Below are 27,080 nucleotides of genomic sequence, written 5' to 3'. Positions count from 1 at the left end.
ATTACAAATGTTTTTGTCAGATAATGAAAAACGACAAAGAGTAAATACTGAAATCACTTTTCAACTAATTTCTTTGCTAAAGGGAAAAGTCCTATCAAAATCCACCAACATTGTGAAAAATAGTAATTGCCCCCTTACGACTAATGACTATTAGTCAAAGGGTCTATTCTTCACCCTTTGCAACTATGTCACCTAATAACAACCAAATATTACCATTAGTAATATTTGGTTGCTGAGAGACATGCACTGTTGGCAGTTAAACCAAATAGGTACAAATATGACTTAAACAAAATTTGACCTTGTAATTTCATGCCTTGAAATTGGGAAATTGGGCTCCTTCTGAAACTCCGCCTTCAGGAAGTCATCACAACACGGCTCCTCTATTAACCCTTTTAGCAACGTTTTTACCAGCTGTTTGCTAATTGCTGCTGGCTAGTCTGAAGGAGCTGAGCAGTTGTAGTCGCGGGGGGAGGGCTGCTCTGTGAGGCAGAAGCTTAGAAACTGTAGCTCAGAGGAGGAGCTGCATCTCTAAGGTGGAGCTAGGTCCAACCACGCATTTTGGACAGCTGAATGGTTACCATGGAGATTAAAGGTTTTCTCAGGTGTGCATGAATACATCAAGGTGACACTCTAGGTGTTTTGATAGGGAATTACATTATAGCATGATGTAAAGCTAAAAAAAAAAATAATTAAATAATCAATTTTACATAATTCTGCCTCTTTTTAAAATCGTAATTGTGGGAATCATAATACTCTGAATAATTTTATACTTTCTCCTTCAGTTCTGTCCTGTATGGCCTTGTTGTCATAGACAGTGAATTTACTTTAATACATTAGCGAGCTGCTGAGTCACAGCGGCGGCAGGTGGACTTTTCTCCCAGAAATGTGGAAACTGAAACTTACAGTACATCTTTGGTCCCGTTTTACCACTAAAATACATTTTGTTCCCCCTTCCTGCTAAAGTGTGTTTAGTGAATTATGAGGAAAATACTCCCCTGAAGTCCAGTTATTATTATTATGATCAATTATCCAGCGTTAATAGTCATGTGACGCCGCACAGTCCTCTTTCACTGCAGATTCAAGTTTACGTACTCACCGAGCAATTTGCTGCACTGCGTTCTGCTACAGTCATCGCTCGTTGCCGCTAATATTTTAATATTAACATGGAAGTGAGGACAGATGCACACGGAATAACGTCGTCGCGCATAAACGCCGCCACTCTGTGAGTCTCCTGCTTACAGCCCAGCAGTGAATGAGTTACTCCTGGTGCAGTGTGTGTGTGTGTGTGTGTTTGGGTGTGCGTGTGTGTGTGTGTGCTCGGCGCGCCCCTCCCTGGTCGCTCCACACGCCGCTGCTCGGTTGCCTGCAGACGGATGTTGCCGCATCTCGGCGCGCTGCGCTCCACCACTACGCTGCGTTCTTCTCCAAATGTTGCCAAATCTCCTCTGTCCTCCTGTCTCTACCCTGACATACACACACACACACACCCACACGCACCCCCCCCCCCCCCCCCCCCACACTGTCTCTCTCTCTCTCTCTCTCTCTCTCTGTCTCCAACACACACACAGTCACACACTCTGACAACCACACGTAACGGCGACATTTCTCTCCGGCTTCTACACACACACACAAGTCTCCGCTGAAAGTGGCTCATCGTCATCTAGAACGGTACGTAGAAACTCTTCCGCCTTTATTGTGACAGCCTCTCGTGTGGGACGACAGCTGCGTGTATTTTTTTGCAAATTTTCTTTTTCCTTTTCGCTCAGGTTTCTCTCCCATTTTCTGCACACAGACATGACGTCTGTCCTCCCGGCACTGCGTATCAGTCGGGTCTCTTTTCGCTTGTTTGTGTTGCGCAACATTCTCCAGCATCCGGGAGGCAGATTCTTTTACTTTTATGCGCAGTGGAGGTTCTTTTTTTTTTTTTTTTCTTTTCTTCCTCTCTCTTATATTGGATAGAAGAAATTGGGGCATGAGACAACACAAAGTCGTTAAACACTCAGCTCTCTTAAATCTAGCCTGACATAAGGACGGGCAAGTAAGGTTCAGCCAGCCAGAGGGATTTAGTCAGGTCGCGTCTTCATCCACTTAATGCAGGTGATGGAGAAGCACAGTAATTAACCTATTTTCCCCCTATGAAAATACTGGATACCTCCGTATTCCATAGCAAATGATGGAAGCTTTTAGTAAAGCACAACTGATTTTTTTTAATATAGCCATTTAAAAACAATGGAGTTTGATTCGAGTGCTTTTTTTTTTTGACTGCGTTCTGTTTGATTCCATGACATGAATCCATCCAGCTGTGTTCACTGTGAGCTAAACTAGATAAACTGTGAACGGACTAGAGATAATAACTAGAGTCGGCCCAAAGCGCAAGCAAACCGAGCAGCTTTCTTTGTTCCTCCAGGCCAGCAGGGAGCGCTCTCCCGGAGTGAAGGACTTCTCAAACACACGGCAGAACTTTGAATATAGGAGTAAAATCTTTGAAGCTTGAGCCCCTTCTTTTTAATATATATATATATATATATATATATAAAATCTTTTTAGAAAAAGTATTAAAACTATTATCAAGGTTTTATGGTATTTATTTTAAGCAGCATATAACTGATTGGATAGTTTTTATTTAAAACATAAAGGGCTCAATTAAGCCTGTAGCAATAAGCAAGAAATCAAGTAATCACATAATAAATTAAAATGAGCTCAATAATTTCCACTGTGATGATTTTTATTTATTTATTTATTTTGAAGATCAATTTTGTTTATGTATTTTATTTGTAGTTTCTTTTGTAAGTTGTTTTCATTTCCATGTTAATTTATTGTTTTTGGTTGTATTTTATTCTAGATATTTAAAATGTCTTCCAGTTCCAGTGTTAAATCTTCTTTACACAGTTAAAAAACTGAGAGGCTGAACTTGCATTACTTTGCTGTTATCAATATATTGCTGGAAAATTGTCTCAAAACAACAATATTATCGTTTATCGCAATGATTATTGGGACAATACATTAAATTAAATCTATTGTTTATCACAGTTATTTAGATTATTGATTTATAGAATAAAATTCACTTAGCTGCAGTTTGATGTGTTTACAGTGATGAATATCAACACCAGCATAACAATCTCATATTATTTTATCATATTAGTAACATTGACCATATTAGTCAATTAGCCAGGCTACCTGCTCAGGTAGAACCTAAATGGCCGGGTGATGTGGCTTAAAGTTTCAGATATTTTTCATACCAGATCCGATTTCCAATTTTAATGGAATTTCCCTTTATTTTCTTTGCTTCCATTCTAAAAAACAATTTCCAAATGACAGAAATTATTTTTCAAAAAGGGGCTTTTATTTCAATCTTCTGAGTTGTATGACGGAGTATTAGGGTCAGGCAACGAGAATTCTTTGTTAAATTGAGGGGAAAGAGTCTCAATATTAGTAGAATAAAATTGGAATAGGAAAAAAAAAATCTCAAGATTAGAAGAAAAAAATTGTTTTAATGAGAAAAAAAGCTTCAATAAAGTCACCAGGACCTGCTGAGACTAACTCAGTTCATGTAAATCTTTCTTTGAAATAGTCATTTGCCGAGTTTTTTCAAAGTCCTGCATCTGATAATTTGATGCTGATGTGTTAAAACATGAAATACTATGTGTAAAACTCATACCAAAGATGCTCAGCATTCCTCATATTAATCTTTTGATTTTTCTCATACAAATTCTACTAAAAGTACGACTTTATCCTCCGGATATTACAACTTTATTCTGGTAATATGACTTTTTTTTTTCTTAATAAAATAATAAAATCTGAGCTTGACCCGAACATCCCGCCATAGAGTTGACCTGAATTCAAACTACAAATAAAGAGAAGCTGTTAAACACGCTCGTCAAACAAGACGGTATCAGACATGCTGACATTACTGGCCACATTTCCATTGACCATAAAAATTGGGCAAAATTATGAAAATAAACTTGCTTAATGGAAACACGCCTTTTCATGTTTTTTGATAAAAAGATTTTATCTTTAGTATGAGGCGGGGGTTTTTTTCCGTGTCAAAATAGATGTATTATGCAAAATTACAATGGAACTATTTTTATTTTTTCTGCATCACAAAAGTCACGTGATCTACAACCGGACGATACTACTGGCAAAAACGACAAAGAAGACGACAGGAAGTCGTAGAAGGAAGATGATTTGTTTTTGTTTTGGGGTGGGGGGAGGTTCGGGGAATGTGCAGCTGGTTCCAGCAGAGGTCTCACAGCATCACATAGTTCATAAGAAGTTGTCGTTCGAACGTGTTGAATCCATAGTTCTTCTCTAATATTGCAAACTACGATTTCCCCAAAACACCGCATAGGTAGTCGCTGCCAAGTAGGCGGGGCTTGTCATTGCCTGCATAAAACGCTGATGTCTCTTCTGACGGCTGATAGATGGTGAGCGCTTAGCGCTATTGCTGAATTATGACTGTATCTCATTTAATTGTTTACATCCATCGCTGCCATGATTTTTAATGACTTATTGCATAAACAAGCTTATTCACTTGTGATTTTAATTTCATTTCTTATTTAATGGAAACGTCGCAATTGTGAAATTGTGTTTTTTTCAACATTAGCAGAATACAGCTAAAGATTTGCGCACATTTGTAATGCGAACTGAGCTATTATGAACTTTGGAAATCCAAGAAGTGAAGAAATTTAATCTTCAAGAATCAAAAAATTGATCATCGCCGAAGCAACCTACAGTCATCTGCTTAATGGACATGCTGTTGTGGGTTGGAATCAGTGTTATCTTAAGAAGCCCGACGGAAAATATCTCCAAACAACCTAATTTAGTGTTAGGAAAGGTTAGCCTTCTTTCAGTTATTGCTGACTGGCAGTGAAAACTGGCATTATCTGGTTTCTGATGGCTGTTGAAATTTACTGAAAATGGGGCCCCGCATATCAAAGCACAGCCCAGGTCCCCGTAAGGCATCGGAGTGGCTCTGGAGATAACTCCCATCCAGGTGATGCAGATGAACTCATTGACTTCCTCCTCTTGCCTCCTCCTCCCCTCGCTGATGTTTTTCTCTCTACCATTGCCATGGTTTCCATGCAGCACGCTGGCAACAGAAGGACAGAGTCGCTCTCCCTGCGCTTGTTTTTATCCGGGGCAGGACGAATGACTGTGCAAATCCGGACCCGGGTGCAGCGCGAGACGACAGAGACGGTGTGTGTGGGAGCGTAAGGGTGGGAGGTATGTAATTTGGTTAAAACAAGCAAGCAGCCATCGTATGAACTCCAAAACAGATCACTGTTCTTCTGATGATTCATTCATGCTGAGGAGGATGCTGCTGTTGCACCATCCTCGTCTGTGATGTGTGTGTGAGTATAGGGATGTCTGCAAGAGTTCGATTGATGCCAAGCAAAGCTGCTATTTTTCCGGATTAGTCAGTGTTCCATCTTCTGTGCGTTTGAGCTATCGTCGTGTAATGAAGCTGCTCCAGTTTCCTTTGCAGGATCTGCTGGTACCGAACGGTTCCAGTGACTCAGCAAAAGGTGCTTCGACCCAGACTCTGTGTGTTTGTTAGGGATCTAAATGAACGTCTGTTTGTGTGCAGGATTATTTTTAATCTCATGTAAAACTGTGAATGAATGAGTTCTGGACGTGGTGTTTTTCTTGAAGAATATCTGCCTATTGTTTTACATTCTGGCTAAAAATTGACCAGAAAAAAATTGTCTTCCAACGTAGAGGTCTAATTTTATTTTGACAAGGATTAAGAGGAGGTTTGGTATGAATTAAAAATGCTGATTTTTTTTTTTTTTTGTCTGTCTCAGGAATCTCTATCCTGATGTCAGTACTTTACTAGGCAAAAGCCAAAACGAGATTCTTTCAGTATGATAAACGTGGAAAAAAGAAAAACACAAAAAAACTTTTGCACGGTATTATTGTAGTGAGCCGCTGTTATTCATGTGGGTTAGGGAACAAAACCGCCTGTAAAGAGCTTAAACCTGCTGCAAATACTTGAGAGCTTCTCTAAGAACGCTCAAAATGCGTAATAGTTCAAACAATAAGCATACCTTAACCTACATTAATACACACAGTGGAAATGGTATTAGCACTACCACAGAAGCTAACATCCACAGTCTTCCTTATTTTCACTCTTGGGGTTCAGCCAATCAGTTACTGAACCGCGAATAGGCTCCCAAAACTTTGTCCACAAATTTATGAGATTAGCTTTTTATTTTCAAAACAGGAAAGCATCAATTATTCAATTTCTGCTGCTGCTAAAGTGACATACTTAATATTACAGATACACACATACTGACTGTGATATTTATTGACTACGGTTTTGAAGACACAGCAGTTGTTACAGTACAGATGTTGTTTAGCTACAGAGACGTAGTGGGACAAATTAGTCATTGTCAGCTGAAGCAGTAGGTCGTTTTGAAATGTAATTGCAGCACATGTACAAAGTGCAAAAAAACTGAAGTGAAATATGGAATAAACACCAGCAGACTTACAAAATTTAAATAAACCTGTTTGTTGAAAACACCGACGCCTCGAGTTAGCTGGCTAACTAGCTAGTTTAGCTAGCTCCTAACATCTTAACTTTCCTTAAAAAAATAAAACAAACAAAAAAACTGATAAAAACAATACCGTAATAACGGTGATGGACAGCACTCCTTTATAACCATTACCAGGACAGTAAAACGTAAGTGTTTTGTTTCGTCCTCTCGTTTCCGCTGTATTAGCGTTTCAAAGACGGAAACATGGAAGGGAATGGGCCGGCTAATCTCTGCTGCAAACTCTTTCCAGAACTTTCTCTGCCATTTTATTAAACAGACATTAAACCAAAGGAGAAAGTGTTTATGGTATCTGGCCCTATCTACATGTAACTATCTGGTGAATTTAGCATAAAGGTGTCTGCTTTAAGCCTGACACCCTATTCCATTTATAATTGACATTTAACTCTTGAGCTATGCTGATAAAGTCCAACAATAAAACTTTTTTTAAAAATCAAGCCAGTTGATGATTCTGTTGCAACTGGATGGAAAAAGCCTCATTATGCCCAAGTCATACATGTGGCAGCGTTTTCAGTATTCAGTATAGAAAGTATTGTGAGAAAAGTGAACAAAAGAGGCAAATGATGAGTTACAAAAAATGTTCTTGCCAAATTTATCCGGCATTTAGCAAATAGTTTGAATTACCAAAATTATTCCTAAGCTAAAACATGAAACGTTTGGTCTGATTTAACGTCAGAAAAAATGTGTCTTTTTATTCGTTCTATTTAAATATCTGGTTTCAACTGTACGTCAACGCATGGTGAATTCCTCACTCACCGTGGATTACTTCAAACACTCTGACATTATTGAAACTTTTTGTTTCACTTCTAAATTTATCCAGTAATATTGTTTTCTTTTGTTTACTTGAACCTAATAGTTTTTATTGCCTCATCTGTTGCACTGAATGTATCGCTACATCCCTGTCTATGATCCAGCTTAAAAGTCTTGGCTATGGATGAAGTAAACATATTTAGCCGGACTGTTAAATTCTCTGAAGACTTGATGAGAGGGAAAAAATGTTTGTCTTTTTTTTTTTGCAATATTGGTCTTTGTCTCATTTTTGACATTCTCTGAACTGCTAATTTGACTGGATCAAAGTAGAGTTTCCATAAAATATTTACTCTGTTTGTGTTGCGTTTGCCAGGGAAGATGAAAATAATATTAAAATGTTTGAAAAAGACAATATTAAATCTAGAACTGAAAGAGGATAACAGGGGCATTTTGTCACGTGATGCACTATATTTCTTAAACATTCAACAAAAGGCCCTGTTTATGCCAGTATGTTCACTGATGAGGCAGACATTTTATTCTGACATGCTTCTAATTAAACTCAGTGTCATTGACAGTGCTACGTTGAGATGTTATGCTAAGTGATGTGTTTTGTTAATGGCAGCACATGCTAGGGTTTTCTTCACTCTTCATTAAATCAATGGCTGAGTCTTCTTCAAACATGGCAGCTGAAGCATCACCTGTTGGCAGGAGATGTTGCCGAGTCACTTTTCTTATGTGTTGCTGTGGCCTGTTCTCACGTCGCTCTGTGAAACCTCACTTTTCACTCAAATGAGTAACATTTAGCTCTCTGTACAATAGAAAAAAATCTCTACAAATGAGTTCTCAAATGACGTAAAAGTCTTGAAACGTTTTGTAAAGTTTCAAGAAGGAAGGGCCTTCAGTATTAGCTGAAGCCCCTTCCTACCCTGCTGCAGCCGCTGAAACAGTTTGCAGGCTCCTCTTATCCGTGTTTTAGTTTAGCTGGCAGCTTAAACTAAAACACAGGATTGATTACCGTAACATAACATTCTCTTTCACTCTGCACCATGTCTAACAAACCAAATTCTGTGAAGAAGCCGTTCCCTCTCCTGTGGCGGCTCTGCACCAAAAAACACTGAAGAAAACGACCATAAAACGTCTGAAGAAGACACTGAGCGCAACTCCCTATTTAACGAAATGTAAACAAAAACGTAGTGGCGTCAGATTTTAATGGTTGTAGGATTTCTCTTTCGTCTTTGGCAAAAGACCTTTAGTCCTTTCTCTTGTTAGCGCTAGACTATGTGTTGTTTTGGTTGTATTTTCCCAGAATGCCGTGTGCTGTAGTCTACTTCCTGCTTTTGGAGCGGTTTTCAGTCAGCATGCAGTTGCATGTGCATTCGAACCGCGCCGGAGTTCACTTCAACCAAACCGGCCTTTTTGGTCCGCAGCTGAGTTCGCTTGTGCGTTCACACCTCCCCAAAATGAACGGGACTTTCTATGCAAGCGAACACGATTAAAGCGTCTGCAGCTTTCCTGAAAGTTGATGTTTTACTTGCAGGAAACAAAGGCAAGCATATGAATATGACTGAGTTTGACTAGAGCCACATTGTGGTAGCTGGACGATTGTCTCAGGACATCTGCAGCTGTTGTGGGTCGTTCCTGATCTGCATCAATCAATCAACTTTATTTCTATAAAACCACTAGGGTAGCCAAAGTGCATTGGTCAGTCACGATCAAAAGTGGTTTAAGGAAGGAACAATAATTATCTGCTTTTCCTTTTTCCAGTTGATAATTCAAGACCTCGTCCACACAGAGACAATTGTAGGTGTACCTGCAAAGGTTTTTTGTAGTTTTGGCATCTTGGGAGACCAGAATGTATAAATTTGAAGACACCGAGTTCTTGTTCTCTCTATTCTGCATGTGCCTCGCTCTCAAACACCGAACCCTGTGCCGTTTGGTGCTTCTTATGTCGTTATGTCAGATTGGCCCGGCAGACCCGCTTCAACATTTTCTGCAACCTGTTGTTGCCTCATGCTCCCCACAATTAACTGAACTGCAGCAGGAGCTTTTTGTTGAAACTACAGGAGTTATGGGCTGTAAAAGAGAACATGAAGTTGTGACAGATTAGCTGCCGTCCAGCTTTACATGCGTCTGAGGAAGTGATTTAGAGGAATTGAGGTGTTAATGACGAGCACAAGGTTTCCAGCACACACAACACTTTTTACTACCCAACTGGTGAAGCCGCTAACCATTACAAAGACGTTGCCACCCTCACGACTCTCCTACGACCACTTGTCATAGCTGGAGACTGCGGACCTCCTCGACTGTTCTCATTCTTCATTAGGTCGTCTCATTAAAGTCTTAGCCGACTTATGTCATGGGGTAAACACTTGAATGGGGCCATTAGACGGCTTGCCAATCTGTAAACCAGCCAGATTATGTAAATGCAGCACTTGGAATCTGCTTGAACCGGCATCTTTAACACTCCAGACGTTACACTGATTTGCCATAGAAAGAAAAAAAAAAGTTACTACTTTATTAGGTAACAAAGTTCTCTAATCAGTTTGTTTACTGCTAGGAGTACTACTGCCTCTGCTCACTGCACAAATATAATTACTCCACAGCTCTTCACATACAGACATAATAAGACTCTCTCCTCCCTTAACACTAGGAGTGTTAACACTAGGAGTGTTAAACCTGTCAGTTAAACCGAGAAGTCTGGAGGCCATTATCTGCACTCCGCAGACCCCGGAGCAGGGCCGACTTGTTGAAGGCCGACATCTAGCGGGAAGGTTGTGACTTTGATGGTGGCTTCCATCTTGCCACCAGACGCCGAGTTCCTGCCCAGTGCAGACAAGAGAATCACCTCAGCCAAACTGAGTTTCCAAACACTGGGAGCAGGTTACACTGTAAGAAGGACCAGGAGAACAAAAAACCTTTTAAAGAAACAGACCTCACCGAGTTGTCTGCTCAATGTCTCCAAGATGTTTACTTGCTACAAAACTCATTGTTTCTACCATAAGAAATAGTGTAGAGTTTTGTAAATGTGGTTCAGTAAAAGAAAAAGTTATGAATAGTGAACATCTTGTATGCAACAAAAAAAAACCTCTTGACATCTTCTTACGGTTTAAGTTCAGACTGCATGGACCAAGAGACTAAAGCTAGCAGCTAATTGCGATCAGCTCGTTTGATATACTAACCAAGACCAAAGCAGACTTCTGTGATCTCAAAAGGTAAAAACAACTCTTATCCATTATCAAAACGGCTACTTTGGAACAAAGGTTAAAATATGTAATGACACTGCACAGCTAAATATTACACAATTATTGAATTCAGTGGCATCTTGAAAAGTAAACAGGGTATTTATTGATGTTCTCATGGAAACTGCAGTGGACAAAAGTCAAAACAATCCCAGTCTTTCTTTCACGTTGGGTGTTTGCAAACATTATTACTTATAAGAACAGGATAAATAATTATCACAGTATTTTACTTTTCATGGTAAGGATAAAGGACACAGTAATTGTCCATCCCTATGTCATATTTTATGTTCCCATGAGTTGGCTGGTTGTTTACTTTTTGAAGGCATGTGGTTCTTTCTCATGAAGAATGGAAGATTAGAGTGACACTATTTTAGCTGTAATAATTAGGGGCAAAAGCTGTTAGAAGTAGGCAATTCAGCACACATTTAGAAAGGCTTTTCACTAAGCCTTTCCTATTTAGCAAAACAGGATAATATCCTAATTGAAACTACAATTAATAGGAAAACAGAAGTTTTGTTTTGTAAAAGAGCTCCTTTCCTTTCTTTTTCTACAAAAGTCAGAGTAACGCTATCATAGGGCTACTCCTATGATGCTAATAATTAAATGGATAAAATGTGCTCATGCTGTACAACGTGCTTACTACTTCCAGGACACAGGAGCTTTACTTACCTTTTCAAATCCTTCTGAAGCATCAGAGTTTTGGTCTGTAAGATGTTTCATTGCGACTGTCGTAGGATTCAGCTTTGTCTCTCCAGGTTGAGGTTGTTTTTTGTAGCATCCTTCAGCTTTTTCTGTTTGTAGAAATATCTCTGCATAAAGCTGTTGCCGTAAGGTTTGCTACTAAAAATGGTTGGAAGACTCCTCTTTCTGGACGTACTCTCCATGCTAATGTAGTTTTAAAGTTGCAGAGAGGGCTGGCGTACGCAACAAATCTAACTTAGCATATTAGCTTAATGATTTAGCCACGTCAACTCTTCACTGCGACTCTTCACCAACTTTTAACTTGCGTCTAAAGTTTGAGGAAAATCTTTTGGAACGAATCTTTCAAACTGGTTTTTGTTTATACTTAGCCCAGGAAAGAATGTAAAAAATTAGATTTTTAAAATAATTTTTTTTAGCTTAAACTAAAACTGTAGACTACAATCATACAGATACAAAACATTAGGCTTGGCTAGCCGGTCCAATCAATGCTAACATCTGTTTGACCCAGTTTAAAAATAAGTAAATGTCTTTATGTAGGTGTTTTCAAATTTTTAGACATTTTATGTTGTTTTGAGAATGCCATCATTTCAATTCATTTTTCTCTGGGGTAATATGCAAGTCTATTCCTAAATCATCTATACGTTAGCGTCCAAGGTGTTAAATGACGTAAGAAAGATATCTGTGTCATTGCGATATCTCTTAGCTAAAAGGTAAAGTTGTGTGTGAGTAGCATTACTATCATGACTGGCAACCCTTTGTCTGCCTCTCACAGTCATTGTTGTGCTTTGATTGAATTTAGTCACAGAGAAAGTAAACTCCACGCAGGAAAAAAATAGAACTATTTGAACAGTTGTCTTAATATTTAAGATAAATGTGAAAAAACAGACTCTGTTTGGTTGATTATGTTCTCTGAGTAGCTTTGTATCTACAAACCCCTTATATATTTTCACTGTGCCGTGAAGCTAGACTGCTTCTGATGCAGCCTGGGGGGAAAAACACTAATCTCAGCCATTTCACCTTTATTTGGACTGTGGGCTCTAGTGGAGTATTTCAGTGTTCTGAGCTGCTGATATTGCTACAGTGTTTCCTTCCCTTTAAGCCTAAAGTATATTAGCAGAGAGGACCAGATTCAATATTCAGCTGAGCCGTCAGCAAGTTAAGGGCTAATGGAAGCGTGTATTAATCACTCAAAGGTTTAATAACTAAATAAAAAAAATTTTAAAACTCACCGAATACAAACCAAGATACAGATTTGGTTGAAGTGAAATCTGATGCAGTTTGAATGTATATGTGAACGCCAAGCGGACCGGACCAGAGACCACTCCAAAAGTAGGAAGCGGACTGTAGAGCAGGGCATTCTGGGTAAATACAACCAAAGCAAAAGGTACGAGGCTAACGTTAGCGGGAGAAATGGTTACCAGTCTTTTGCCAAAGACAAAAGAGAAATCCTACAACCGCTAAAATCTGATGCTACACCATTTTGTTTATATTTTGTGAAGAAGGAATTTGCACTCATGTCTTCTTCAGATGTTAATGTGTGGATTCCTTCAGAGGTTCTTGGCGCAGCGCCACCACAGGCAAGGAGGGGAACAGGTTTTTCAAAAGGTGACACAGTTCACGGTTGGGGAAACTATTTGAAAGAGAACCGCAGCAGCTGAAAACCTAACAAATGTCACAACTTTGTTCCTCAGTCTACCGAAATACAAGGTGTGAAATTACACTAACATACAAATTAGTTACCATAAACAACGCCTTGCTATTCCAAGATAACATAAAAGCTGTCATAGTTAAATCAACGATAGCCTCAACTTTGTCAAAGCAAGAAACGGACCATTACAGCTGGATATTTCTGCCTTAACATCAAAACTACGTCTCTTATGTCTTCGTCGAGTTTGTCTGAAAGCCCAGAGGGGCGCAGAGAGAGCGGCTGCCGGAGCCAACAGTCCTGGGATTGGTCGACAACAATGGAGAGCGGAGAGGGGCGGTTCTGGCTCGGAGAATGCAGCAGTGAGCTGTTTTTGCAGTGTTTCTGCGCCTCCCTGTTTGTTCTGCTGCCTTTCTCCAGACACAGAGAGGGAGAAAAGATACGCATGTGCAGAAAAAAAAAAAAAATCCACACAGTGTTTGAATTCATGTGGAGCAGGGCTGCTTCGTTAACTACTCCTCACCCCACCTACTCTAAGCTGAGATCACTCGGTGTTTTTCAGAGGAAAAGATCCAGCCATGAGGTGGTGAAGCAGCTCTGTCACGGCCTGTGCGGTTTCTATCTCTGCTGCGTTCTGCATGACAAGCCGGCCGTCTCCGCAGATGTTCCCTCTCCGTCTTCTTGACAGTGGAGAGACGGTTTCATTTTTGCGAAAGGCCCAGGTGTGCCCTCTGCGCCTTCTGTGATTCTACATTCGGAGACAGTTGGGGAAACTATTTGTTTTCTCCAAAACTGCAAGGTGCACAGCTGGCACGTTGTGGGGGGCGAGGACAGCGAGACATTTCCACATAGTCTCCCCCCCAAACATTTGAGACACTGTGAAATGCAAAACCCAAGTAAAATTTTTGTTTATTCCTTTTATTTACTGGCTTAAAATGAGCATATCGCATGACACAATGAGTAGTTTGAAGAAAAAGTCTACCCCTTCTCTCAAAAGTCAACCATGTAAGTTCATTTTTTACACACAAAACAGTGACAACAACAAATGACAAACTATAAATCTGATTCAGAGAGAAATGTGCAGAAAGAGCGTCTGATAGGCAAAAGATAAACACACCGAGCCCACAGAGAGAGCAGTCTCACAGCCAGTTTGTGCTGAGTGCGGCCATATTGAGCCGAGGCGAGGGGGGGTAACGATGCCTCGATGGGTGGGGATGGGGTCGATGCCTCGATGTCTGCTGCTGCTCCCTTCAGATGGTGCAGAGCGGCAGCTAATATTGATCTCTTCATCAAGAGTTATTCCCAAAGCCCCCAGCCGTATGCTGACAGGGATGTCGGTGCATCCAGAGTCCCCGACACACCCAGTCCTCAAAGGGATGGGCCGATCCGAACCGATTTATTTTGTTGTTGTTGTTTTTTTTTTCACTTCACATTTACCGTTGACATTCCAGCACGCTGCTTTAAGAAAATCCATGCGGCAATAAGCGTCGGTGACATTTGTAATCGGTAAACGGCCGTAGTGTGGCCTGCGCTGCTTGTTGTGCACCGTAAGCAGTGCAGCTGGTCTGGCAAGCTGGAAGTGATTTATAATCTGAATTCTCGTTAAAACTGAATGCCTTTGTTTGCATGGCTGCTTTTCAGAGGTAAACTGACAAATTGATATAAATCTGCAGACATCACAGCTTGTTTTGCATCGGTGCTTCATTACTTTAACAACTAGAAGCTGCGGTATTGTGTGTTGACAATGTATCCCCATCTTATAGGACACAATCATTGACAAGTTGATCAAAACAAAGAAACTTTTTTTTTTTTAAAGTATAAAAATGTAATTATTTTGAACGTATCGACTCCATATTGAAACATTCACGGTTGCAGTCCATTCACTGTTGTTGTGGACACTCTTAATGTGTTACTGTAAAGTAGAGGTGGACGGATCAATCCAAAATATTGGTAATACCGATACTAAGCCGGTATTGGATCGATACTGTCGTGCCAAGATTGATACTATAGTTTCAGATCTTGAAATGTTATTGTGTTTTTGTACTGTTGTTTCTCAATTCTCCCTCAAAAATTTGTTTTGACTAGCTCTTAAATGATAATAATCTGCACTTTATTTAGGAAAAAATAAAATCATCAACACAATCACAGCGCTGACTCCACCTTTTTTTCTGTTCTCAGTTAGCTACTACACAATCATTCAACATATTTCCCTTAGAAAAGTCTTTTTCTGTCAAGAACATTCTCGTCTATTCTGGTTTTACAGTAGAAGATAAGTTACTTTCTATGTAAAGTAGTGCCTTCATATCTTCAAAGGGTCCTTCGAGTAACAAAAGTGCATTTTATAATTGCTTATATGCAGTAAAAACAATGGAAAAGTCTGTTTGAAACTTACTTACGTTTTGTTCTTTTAATTATTTATGACACATTTGTGTATCTAGAAGCATTTGGACTTTGGCTCCAGCGGGCTTCGTTGCAGCATGTTCAGCTGGTCGGAGGGTGAGCTACGGCTTTGCTTTGTGTCAGAGTTGATCAGCCCCTCTGCCTGCTTTTAGAATAAGTTATTACCAAGCAAACCAAGCCAGGAACATAAAGTTGCACCCCGAACGCCACCTAAAGCTGGAAATAAATCACCGAAGGCCAACACGTCTCTCACAGGAGCCGCAGACGACTAGAACCGAAGGAGAAAAAAATCATCATGCCGGTTTATAAGCCTGCGGATTTTAAAGGGCATCTTCTGCACATTTCCACTTATTCTGTCGCTCTCTCTTAAAGCATCTGTCCACCGTTTTTAGGTCTCCCAACACTGAAGGATAGAATATGCTGTCCTTGCGTGTGTTTGTGTGTGGGCATGAGGGCGCGTATGTGTGCATGGGTATGTGTGTGTGTGTATGTGTTGTGGGGGTCAGACAGGTATTATTCAGACCCGTCCTCTCCTTCGCCTGGATGCGGTCGACCCTTAGACCCCGTCTTGTGTCTGTCGCGGTGATGAATGAGGTCCTTCTGTTGGTCGACGTGTTTTTGACAGCCAGTTTACAACAATTCTGCCTCATGAAAATGAGAACTGTCCTTTTAACCGGCATGCCTGCTTGTGTATTGCATCATGGTTAAAACAAAGCTACAGCAGACGGTCCAAATATGGGAAAAAATTATGTTTGGAATTTGCTCCCCTGAAAAGAATACTAAAGGGGCAGGTTTACATGTTTTTCAGGCAAATAGTCCTATTTTATAGTACAATCAAATAACTATATTAACTTCAGTTCTTGTAAAAATGTTGTATATATCAAATATTACTTAAAAGAAGTTTGACATTGTAATTCGGCGCCTTGAAATTGGGGCTCTGTCACCTTAAGAAACTTATTGTCTTTGTGAAACACCACCTTCACCTCCACCTATTGTTGACCTTTAACAACGTTCTTACCAACGTTTCACTGAGAAGGAGCTCCTATAATGAGCCCAGCAGGTGCTCAGTTCCACCAGGTGTTTGCTAATTGCTTCTGGCTAGTCTGAAGGAGCCGAGAGCGGGAGGGCTGCTTTGTGAGGCAGAAGCTTGGGAACTTCAGCTGCTAAAAGGAGCTGAAGTTTCTTCAATAAGGAGGAGCTTTGTCCTCGAAGGCGGGGCTAGGTCCAACCAGGCGTTTTGCACAGCTGAATGGTTGCCATGGAGATGAAAGGATTTCTCAAACATGCATGAAAGAATCAAAGCAACACTCCAGGTATGTTTTTGATGAGAGAACAACATTAGAACAGGATGTGAAGCTCACAATACTGCCCCTTTAAGAGAAATGTTAGAAATGTACATTTCATGTGAGGTCTTGATAATAAGTATTTTTTTCTTTTACGTTTAACCCTTTGGGGATTCTTAAAACTGACTAAACATTTAACACCTTCGTGTTCCAAAATGGTACATCTTTTCAAACTGTTATAAAAATTTAATATTTAATTTTTTTTTCCAAAGTTTTCACATTAAATCTATTCATCAGCTTCAGACCTATCCAGAAATATTAAGTTTTTTATATTTTCTAAATCTTTATGTTTTTACACCATTTTTGTCAAAAAAAAACAAAAACCCAACAAGGTGAAAAACTGACAATATGTAATATTTTTAAAAAACCCTCTAAAGTAGAATATTTTTTATGTGTGTGTTTTAGCCTTGATTAGGTAGAAAATGAATAGTAACTTTGATTTTCACGCATTATTATTTTTGGAGTAATGATAAAAGATAAAACTGACACTTTTATCCCTGGTGAACCAAAATGGTGATGATCTTGAAAAGACGCTTTTTAAAGATGTACCATCAAGACGTCCATTTTGGACAGGCTGGAATCCCCAAGAGTTAAAATAGATTTGATGCGTTCTGGTTTGTTTGGCAGTAGAAGTAAAGTTGTGTCATTTCTCCCTCCGTAGTCGTTCTTTGGGCCTTCAGACTGTCTGAGGACAGATATTGTGAGGAACTGGTGGTGATGTCATTCTTGGCATGCGGCGGCCCAGACTCTAAGAGACCATGACACTTTGCCAATATTCCCATTCTACCCACCTCTCCTCTTTTTACCAGCTCCCTTTCTGCATCTCCATGCTTCTCCTCTCTTTCACGGCGGTCAGTCAAGCCCAGTTGGTCTCTGTGTTTTCTCTTGCTGTGGCTCAAATTATTTACTGTTCCTTCAAAGCTTAAAATTAAACCAGAGGAATTCATGAAGTCATGGTTTCTTTAACTTGGTGGGAATAATAAATAAAACATGAGTTGTCGGGCCTGACATCACTTTACGTGTTTAGACCATCAGGAATATGGAACAAACCATAAAAAGCTAATTTTATTTTGAAAAGCATGCATCACAGTTATATTGGAACTAATCACACCTGGTGCGGACCCACATAACAAAGATAAAATTGCAGTAATATAATGAATAATTTTAAAAAAGGCTTTTATTTTGATGATTAACTCAAACTTTAATCTGAAAGGCTGACAACCATCTTTCATAACTATTTCAGCTTGTTTTTTTAAATATGAACACAGAACATACATATATAAATATGTATAATATATAATTATATATTGTATATACGTACATACATATATATGTATGTTCTGTTAAAACATGTATATGTAAATACATGTAAATGCTTTTACATGTATTTACATATACAAAAATGTAAAACATTTACAAAAAGCATTCTTAGCTGATTATTAATGCAGAAACTAGAAATGGAATAATAATTTTTCTTTATTTAATTACCTTTTTATTTATCAAATATTAAGGCAGGTTTTAGTATTTGTAGGCTTTATTTTTAAGGGCCAACATAATTTTCTGTCACTGGTTTAGTTTTATTAATTGTGCAGTACCTCCTTTGACATTTTAGGGCTTTTATTTTGAAGAGCGCATTTACGCTTTAGTTCAACAGGCAAGACTTTTACTTTAAATTTGCAAATGAATAATCTAAACTACAACGTTTTATGGTTTTTATATGTAAACGCCTGTTTAAGATTTATTTTTGAAAGGCAAGCATAAGCGTCATCTTCCTTTATTCTGAAGAACTTTTTTCTTTTTTTTTTTTTTAAGTAAAGAATTACTGCAAAACAATGACATCATTCTGGTGTAATAACATGGCTGAGCTTTGGTACATGATGAATATAGAGATGTGAGCGTGAAGCTGTGTGTGGATGTTTGGCGTCAGCAGCAACAGACACTGAGGGACAAACATTTAGCTCTTAAAGGCGAAAAGGGCCCGAACTCAGAGAAACGTGGGGATGTTCAGTCATTCTGAAACTGGAAAACTTCTGATTTTTTTTTTCCATCCTCCTATAAACACAAACTTCCTGAAATAGCACACCACTCATTCAGCGGCGGTTCTCGCTCTCCTGTCTTTTCCTCGCCTCCCTCGTTTTCTTTCTGTTCTGGGATTGATAATGAGTCTTTTGTTCAACCAGGTGGAAAATTCTCCACCAATGACAGTAAAAGTTAGTAAAGTGCTTGACAGTGTTTAGGCTGAGACTCCTGTCCGGATTTATGAGGCAGTGGCTTACATAGAGATAACGACGCACGCGGGGCTTTGGCAGAGCCCGGCTTGGTGATTTAATGTAACGGAACAGTTATCTAAATCTGCTCACTGTTTTAAAATGTAAATCTTTTTTAAAGGATTTAGAAGTTGAATAGATTTCTGGTGTGTCTTGTATTAATTGTGATTTTTGTGTGCGTCTTCCCATTCTGCTAAGTTACAAAAAACTACCATTATGTCGGCCGAATATATTGTTAAAAAAACTGTATACATCCACATGCAAGTAGAGCAATTTATCGTGACAGCCATCAAATCCTCCATATAACACATATATGTGATATGTAATATCCATACTGGTGTTGGAGTATCTTTGGAGATGTATTGTCAGTGAAGCACATGTCACTATAGCATCTAGAAGCAAGTTAAAAAATAAAAGTCTTAATGTTTGAACAGAACCCAACAGAAAGTCTACCAAGTGATCATGAGACGAAACACAGTAGCTACGAATAAAAATAGATCGCAGCTGCAGAATAAACTGCAACTCCCCCACTCAGCTCCTTCAGACTAGCCAGCAGCAATTAGCAAACAATGGTGGAACTGAGCATCTGCTGAGCTCATTGTAGGAGCTACTTCTCAGTGAAACTCTGGTAAAAACGTTGCTAAAGGGTTAATAGAGGAGCCATGTTTTGATGACTTCCTGAGCGCGGAGTTTCAGAAAGAGCAGGAGCTTCTTAAAGAGACGGTGTTGATTTGCAATGGGGGTTAGCTTCCAGAAGCTAGTGCTGTCAGGGCGCTCTAGGAACCCCCCCCCCCCATACCTAAGTCACTTTGGGGGGAAAGAATAATAAGCTGAAATCAGAAACACATGTATACCGGAGTAGAAAAGTGAAAACATTGCACATTTCTCTTTCATTTTTGTTTGACTTTTGTGACATCTTGTTATTTTTACGTCATTTTGAAGAAATTAATTAATCAGACGGTGATCTCCAGGAACCATTACTCAACTGAACTAAGTAACTTGTTGACACTACCGACGAGCACACCGACTCAGCAGGGTCTCAGTATGCTATTATCTTTTATTTTCCTGGAGAGGCCGACAGCTAGCTGTTACTGACATAGCAGAGCTTTAGCTGGCTTAGCAGCTTAGTGTTTTAAATCACAGGACCAGGATTAGCGTCAGGAGCGTCGGCTTCCTGCTGCTGTTGTGAATCAGCCGCAGTCCCAAGAATCTGGACGCTTTTGTTACTTGCGGATGAGATAAATAGACAATAATCAGACGAGAGCCAATCACGGCGGACGGATGTGGTGTTTATGGTTTCAGCTGAGCAGCTGCAGCAGACCCGGGGATATGAGATGTGTGAAAGTGATATATGTATATGAGAAACAACTAGAAACATTTACGTAACACTAATTACTTTTCTGTGAGTGCTCCTCATGCTCGTCTTGGATTGTGACTCATTCAGCACTTCTAGATTAAAAAAACAACAAAAAAAACAACCAGCCGGACTTTTAGATTCGACTCGCCGTCCTCTAGGAACGGGCCGCCGAAATGAAAATGGAGACGTTCACGTCTGTATTAGCGCCTTTAATTTTCCGAGCCACTTCACCCTGTTTTATCTCTAAGCGCACACAATATTAGCCGTCCTAGCAGAGGAATGAGCTCACATTAGGCAAATGAGTTTAGGAACAGGATAATAAGTTTTTCATGTCAGCCCCAAGTCAACCTCTATTGGTCTGACGGGTGTAAAAGGCCATCAGTTCAACTCCATTGACTCACAGATTGGTTAACTTAACTTCACTTTTATGAGATTTAACCTTAGGGAACATAAACTGCTAAAGCAGGAGGACGCCCAGAAGCGCCCTCTGATTGATTTGATTTTGTTCTAGGTGAAGATCTCTGTGTCCGTGTTTCACAACGTGACTTTCGATTGGGTAAAAATAGCAGACACTGTTTTTCCATTCATTTCTTGCCTTCCATTTATACTTGAAAAAATGATTTTATTGCTAGAGGTAATATTTACAGGGTGTCTGTGCCTCTGTAAAGTGTCTTAAATTGATGTATCTAAAATCAAATCCTTAAAATGTAATAAATTCTTTTTTTTTAAGTAACTTGGCCTTAAACGTTAAAAATAGGTCTTAAATTTTGCCGTTGCATGATTAATCTTGTATATTCTAAGCAGTTTTTTTCTCACTAAACTTTATATTTAATATTTGTTTTTGTTAGATGAGTTAAATCTCAGTTAAATCTGCTACATATTTCAAAGTGTATGAAGTTTCTTATGACATCACGCGCTACTTTCCGACGCCCCAAACGCGAGGCTTCCCCTTGCAACCGGAAAGTCGCTGTATCCTAAAAATGCATTTACTGCCAGGCAGTTGAGATCATTGGAATAAATCTTTTGCTCCTGACCTCTGCGAAACACATTTATCAGCAAATTGAACGAGTCATTATTTTAGCTGTAACAAATAACCTTTCCAATATTCCTGATTGTGCAACCCCAACGCTAACATTAAAGCAGCCGCACAGGTTTGGACCTCGTGCTGACATTGGTGTCACTTTAGCAAAATGAGATGCATCGTTAACCTCTGTTGTTTCACATTTAAAAACAACCTTCCTTTTGTTATTAAGCTTTTGCATTTTAATCTGGAATTTGCTAGATCATCCGTTTTTTTTTTTTTGTCTCAGTCAGTCAAACCTCGATGAACATCTCAACTCTGCCCTACATGGTGGTACTCTGGTGACTCTAGATTTAGCATCTGGATGAATTTCTTTAACCTGAGGTCTTAAAATTCCTTGAACCGCGCGCCCCGCTGCTCTCGTTTTGGAGCGCGTTATCTGGAGCAGCGCAACGGCCGGCCCTCCTTCAGCCAGCGTTCCCTTTCAGCTTTGGGTTTTCTTTTTCTTTTTTTTTTTTTTAAACCAAGCGTTCTCGTTTTGGGAGTTCAGACGTGGGTATTTATATCAAACGGGTCAGCTGAGGAAGAGCCAAAATGAGCACAAACACCCAGCTCCGTCTGACGAACGACCTTCTTCCTCTGGGCCTGGCCGCGATGCGAGCGGGGCTGAGCGCGACGCCGGGAAGACAGCGAAGAGTTCAAATCACAGCCGGTGACAGAAGCGGGGCAGATCGCATCCAGAATCATGCGCGCCACCAAAGTTGTTATAATAAGACAGACAAAGCTTTCCAGAAGCGGGATATTTTTTCACGTCAACATGTTCTCCTCGATTTAACATCAATATAGTGTAGGACCGATTACTTTCATTATTTTTTTTGGATAAGCCAGTTATTAATTGGATAGCAAAAGGAGCATAATAGGAATTTATATTACAGAATTTGAACCGGTTGAAGCTAAAAATGTCACCTGAGGAGATCTGGGTAAAATATATCTACAGATGAAGACGTTTTCTTTCATCTTAAATGCAAAATGTGTACATGTTTGTACAGTTTTGGCTTAATTACTGCTACGAATATGTTGTTCTTTAAGCAAATAGCCTTTTTCTTTTAGAGTGAATCGTCCAGTTAGCGATTAATCGTAGTAGATGCGATTAATCTTCAACTGATTCAGTAAGAATTAATCATTTCAGCCCTTGTTACCATCACAACCCTGTTATTCAGAAGTTAGTTCAGAAAGCCGAAGCTTCGATGTTGAAGGTACTTCTTGTAATTTGGTGATGATTCTGACGTTGAGCTCTGGGTTTGAAGGTTGCGTGATCTAAACCTGGAGAGAAATTGTTGTGGTGTCTACTTCTGCGAAGATTTGCACCAGTTTTAAATATTTTCCAACTGTAAATTATTCATTTACTGGCAGAGTGACGGGCGGCAAATAAGTTGGAATAACAGTCTTATGATGCTTTTTTTTGGATTGATGGACGGCAACAATTGCATTGCTGAAGTCTTTGTACTTTGGCAATGTGTTAACACGCAAAGTACTAAAACTCTATGAAAAAGAATTGAAAAGTCCTTAATTAATCCCACAGTCAGGAAATTCACTTGTTACAGCACAGTAACTAAATATACCCCATTGAATATAATAAAATATATATATATATATAAAAAACATATTAATAAAGTCTCTACAGATAAATTAAACTGTTAAATTTCAGGATTTTAGATTATATAATAAATAAATACAGAATTAGACATGGTCTGCACCTGCTGATGGTCAATTAATTACATTTTCAGCAGTAGAGTTGTATCAAAAAACTCACTAATTATCTAAAAAAAACTATTTCTTAAAGAAAAATGTTTTTAAAAATGACTTAAAAATATTGAACCGTTATTATTTAACTTAACTTAAAAATAACTTCTTTTTTTTTTATAATTTCAATTCAAAACGCAGCTGTTTGCCGCTCTGTCAGCCCGGTTACTAAGAAATCAACATTACCAGACCTTTCTGATCTCCTCTGTCGCTTTTCAGCTGCACAGAAAGTGTGTTGGCGCATTCATTTTAAGTGGAAGTGAATATGAACCTGATCTGAGAGATCCGAAGCCGGCAGTCAGTCCCCTCCGGTGGCCACGGCTGGTGGAAACAGCAGCGTTTCAGACAGAGCGCCATTGTTGCTGTCGTGTCCTCTTGTACCAGTCAGCCCAGCCGCCCAGCAGGCAGCCATCAGCAGGAGCTAATGCGGTCTCTTCTCCCTCAGTTCACCTGAGAAAGCACATCAGGGAGTCAGAGGGCCATTCTGTCGCTGGGGTAAAATGAATTGATCCTCACATAGCTGGGGGGCGCGTAAAGATGAACTTTTTCTTCCGGTTTTCTAGTCTTTGTTGTTTAAATCAGTGTTTTTCAAAGTGGGAGCCAGCAGGGGGCGACAGGAGGGGCTCAGAATGTTGGCGAGAAGAAGAGAAAGAAAAATGCACGAATAAAAATACTGACTAGTAGTATTTTTTTTTAATCATACGTTTTTTATTATATCTTTTAGCCATAAAATACTCTGTTTTCCAATCAATATTATAAAATATAATTTATTTATTTATCAAGCTGCTCTGTTCTTCAAGCTAGCATGACAAGCACAGCTAGCAAGTGCGAAATGGACAAGAAAAAGACAGAAGGAACCGTCCAGCAGCCCTGCTGTGGAGGACTCTGCTGAAGGAAACCTAAGAACTCACGGGAAAGTATGATGCAGCATTATGTTTAAATTTTTTTTAATAATTATTGAATAGTAAAAAAAAAAAAAAAGTAAGAAAAGACACATTCTTGTTTTTTTTTTTTGCTAAGGGGGTCCCAGGCCTGAGTCTAATGCTGTTTGAGAAGCCCTGCTTTAAAAGCATACATACTGTGAAACCAGACACATCTGTGGCCCTATTTCTGCTGAAGTATCAGTATCTGCAGGTCCAGCTTCTTTTGTTCACTCTTTGACCATCACTGTGATTAGATCAGCTCTCATTAACCACGCTGTGCACAAGCCAGCAGATTAAAAATCTTTTTTTTTTTTTTTTTGTCAGACATGATGGTTTTAAGGTGTATTTAATTGGGATTTTGTATGACAGACAAACGCAAAGTGATAATCATCTACTAATCTGCAACTTATTGAGACACTCATAAGTCACAGACGGTAACCGATTGAGTGCGAAATCATTTCTTTCATGGATGAAATTACTTCTGAAAAGGTTCAGTGAGCCCCAAACTGCTGATTGTCCTCATTTTTTCAAAAGACTGACTTTTTATTTTCTCAGGCTGTCATCATTAGCTATAGCTCTTTGGAAATGCCTGATCTGATGAAATAATATACAACATGCTTTTAACATCGGTGCTGAGAATAGACATTTCAGACAAACTCTAGAGCTGCCAACTCAAGGAAAGTGCTGAATGTCGTCAATGAACTCTTCTTAATATTAGACCTCCTTAATATCTAGATTGTGCTGAAGCTTAGGAGAGTTAAAAAGGTTACTTCATCTCAACTCTTTTAGCCCTAAAGGGATGAAGTTTTTAAAATAGCAGTATATAGAGAGGTACAGAAAAAAATTATTCTATAGAGAATCGCAATTGCTAGTCCTGGGAATTCCAAATCGATCCAAAATGCTGAAAAATTCATTTTAAAATACGTTTAAATTGTACAACTTTGCTGGTCGCATACTGGATATCACATTAACATCCACTTGGTCACCATAGAAGGACGCCTTGCCCAATGTATGCATTTTGAAAAATGCTTTCATACTTTATTTAAGCATCCTGCGGTCTTAAGAGACAGGTCCATTGGACACTGCCAGCTTTTTACCCTGTGCGCGGTTCACTGAACCGCACTTTTACAAGGTTTTTTTGTGTGTGTTGTTTTGGAAACTGACGGTCTGACGGGACACTCTCCCCCGCTTCACCCGCTGTCCTACTGTGAGATTTGCTGTGCTTCTCCCTAGCATCACGCTAAGACCGCAAGAGGGTTAAGAAACAGCCACGCAGCCAGATTAGCTTAATGCTGGTAATTTAAGTTACAGAATTTGGTGCACAAACCTATTTTTGCTCAAACTGATTGAATTTGATACAGTATGTGGAACATTATGGAATTGTTTTAAATAACTGTTCTATTTGTTTCCACTGTCTTCTCCTCTCGTCAGTGACATAAGACGGTTTGAACAGAAAAATTGGTTTCTGAATTGGAAATCATTTCTGATTCGAATCGCTAAACACTGAAAGATTTGCATCTCTAATTATATGCAGTTTAACTGGATGCAAAGTGTGTAAACGTCTTTCTGGTGTGGAGTAACCAACCAGTGACCTCTTTCCTGCTTCTTTTCTAGCACTGAGGCACAAGTGGGTTGATTGCCTCTTTATAGGGATTGCCCCACATAAGGTGGAAATGCCAGTATAGTAAATCTTCCTCACACTCATGGCTGGATGTGCTCCAACAGGAAGTCTACACCCCACACAGGCTAAGGTCTGACAACCTGCCAGGCAGATTGTTCGCCATCAGGCCTGTGCTGCTTCCGGTCTATCACCCTGAAACAATAACGCCATGTTTTGCTTCTCATCTTACAGGAGAGCGGACTCTGCACCATAAAAGTGATGTCCTAGAGATCGTGGTGCTTGTGAACCCGTCAGACGACACCGTTGTATCAGAGGTGAGATGGACTCTTCCTGACGACAAAGAAGTTTTAGAACAAAACCAAGCACTCCTAATTTTCTTGACGCTTCTGCTAGATCTCATTAATCCTGACACGGTTATCGTGCCACTACTTCTTTAACTGTCCTCACTGTCGCTTTCTCTCCATTTCTTTCTCTTCGCCCCAGATCAAGTCCCTCGTGACAGATTCTGCAGGACACAAGCTGCTGGTCTTGAGCGGCCAGAGCTCGGATCACGGTGGCCTTCTTCTCCAGACCGGAGTTTTCACCCATCAGACCTTTTCACAGATCTTTGCTGATCCTTCAGTGAGTCTCTGTCGCAGCGTTTGCACCATTTTTATGACTGCAACTGCAACCGTCAACGTGTTTTTGGGAGATTTTATGCAATAGGCCAACTCAAAGTTGTACAACTTTTAGAAATTCAAGTAATAGCAAGTCCATGGTAACAGGGCTGAAACGATTAATCAGATTAATCATGCCGAAACAATTATTGAAATAATCCTCAACTAATTTAGTGATCAATTCATCGTTTTTAGTCTTTTTTTTTTTTGCTGAAAGAACATATTCAGAGCAAAACTGTACAAAAAATATATACATATATACAAAGAACTTTGTAAATACATTCTGCCCAAACCTACAGTTTGGACAGACAGTGGCACAGTTTAAGTTTCACCTGGTTCAAATTCTCTAAAAAAAATACATCTTTTGTTTTTCAATCAATAATTAGTTAATCCAATGCAGTCAAGAGATTAGCCCTAGTTTGTATTGACGACCGTGCTACAGCTGTATTTCACATGCCCTGAAATACAGTATAATTTACAGTATAATGAAATGCATTGAAATACAGTAGTGGCAGCATAATGCTATGGGAAGTTCTTCTTGATGAGGGCAAATCATCTGCAGAAAACTGATCGGATGATGGATGAAGCTAAAAACAGAGCGACCCTGGAAGGAAACCTCCCCCTGGTGCTCCTCTGCGTTGCCATGGTGACACCACCGCATTTAATTGACTCCTTCTGAGGGACACTGGCTGAATGGAGAAAAGGAGCAAGCGAACTCAACAGGAGCCAAACTTATCATTATTCTGTCTGGATGGTGAGACTTTATATCCTACATCAACACAAGGACAGATTCATTCAG

At 39.5% G+C, this 27,080-nt stretch overlaps 2 long non-coding RNA genes across 2 annotated transcripts in view; one reads left to right on the top strand and one right to left on the bottom strand.

Moving 5' to 3' along the window:
• Nucleotides 1–25,878, bottom strand: part of LOC116736954 (uncharacterized) — a 36,989-nt gene extending 11,111 nt beyond the window's left edge. The window contains exon 1 of the long non-coding RNA XR_004342709.1: nt 23,353–25,878. This is a non-coding gene — a long non-coding RNA (uncharacterized LOC116736954). The remainder of the gene's footprint in view (nt 1–23,352) is intronic.
• LOC116736949 (uncharacterized) lies at nt 529–26,149 on the top strand. The gene is made up of 3 exons (XR_004342707.1): nt 529–1,668; nt 25,857–25,939; nt 26,109–26,149. It is a non-coding gene; the product is annotated as an uncharacterized LOC116736949 (long non-coding RNA).
• Nucleotides 26,150–27,080: the final 931 nt, after the last annotated feature.

This window comes from Xiphophorus hellerii, chromosome 2, assembly GCF_003331165.1.
Source record: "Xiphophorus hellerii strain 12219 chromosome 2, Xiphophorus_hellerii-4.1, whole genome shotgun sequence".
In the NCBI taxonomy this organism is placed as follows: domain Eukaryota; kingdom Metazoa; phylum Chordata; class Actinopteri; order Cyprinodontiformes; family Poeciliidae; genus Xiphophorus; species Xiphophorus hellerii.
The sequence above is the reverse complement of the archived record's forward strand: the minus strand, read 5'-3'. Positions and strand labels throughout refer to the sequence as shown.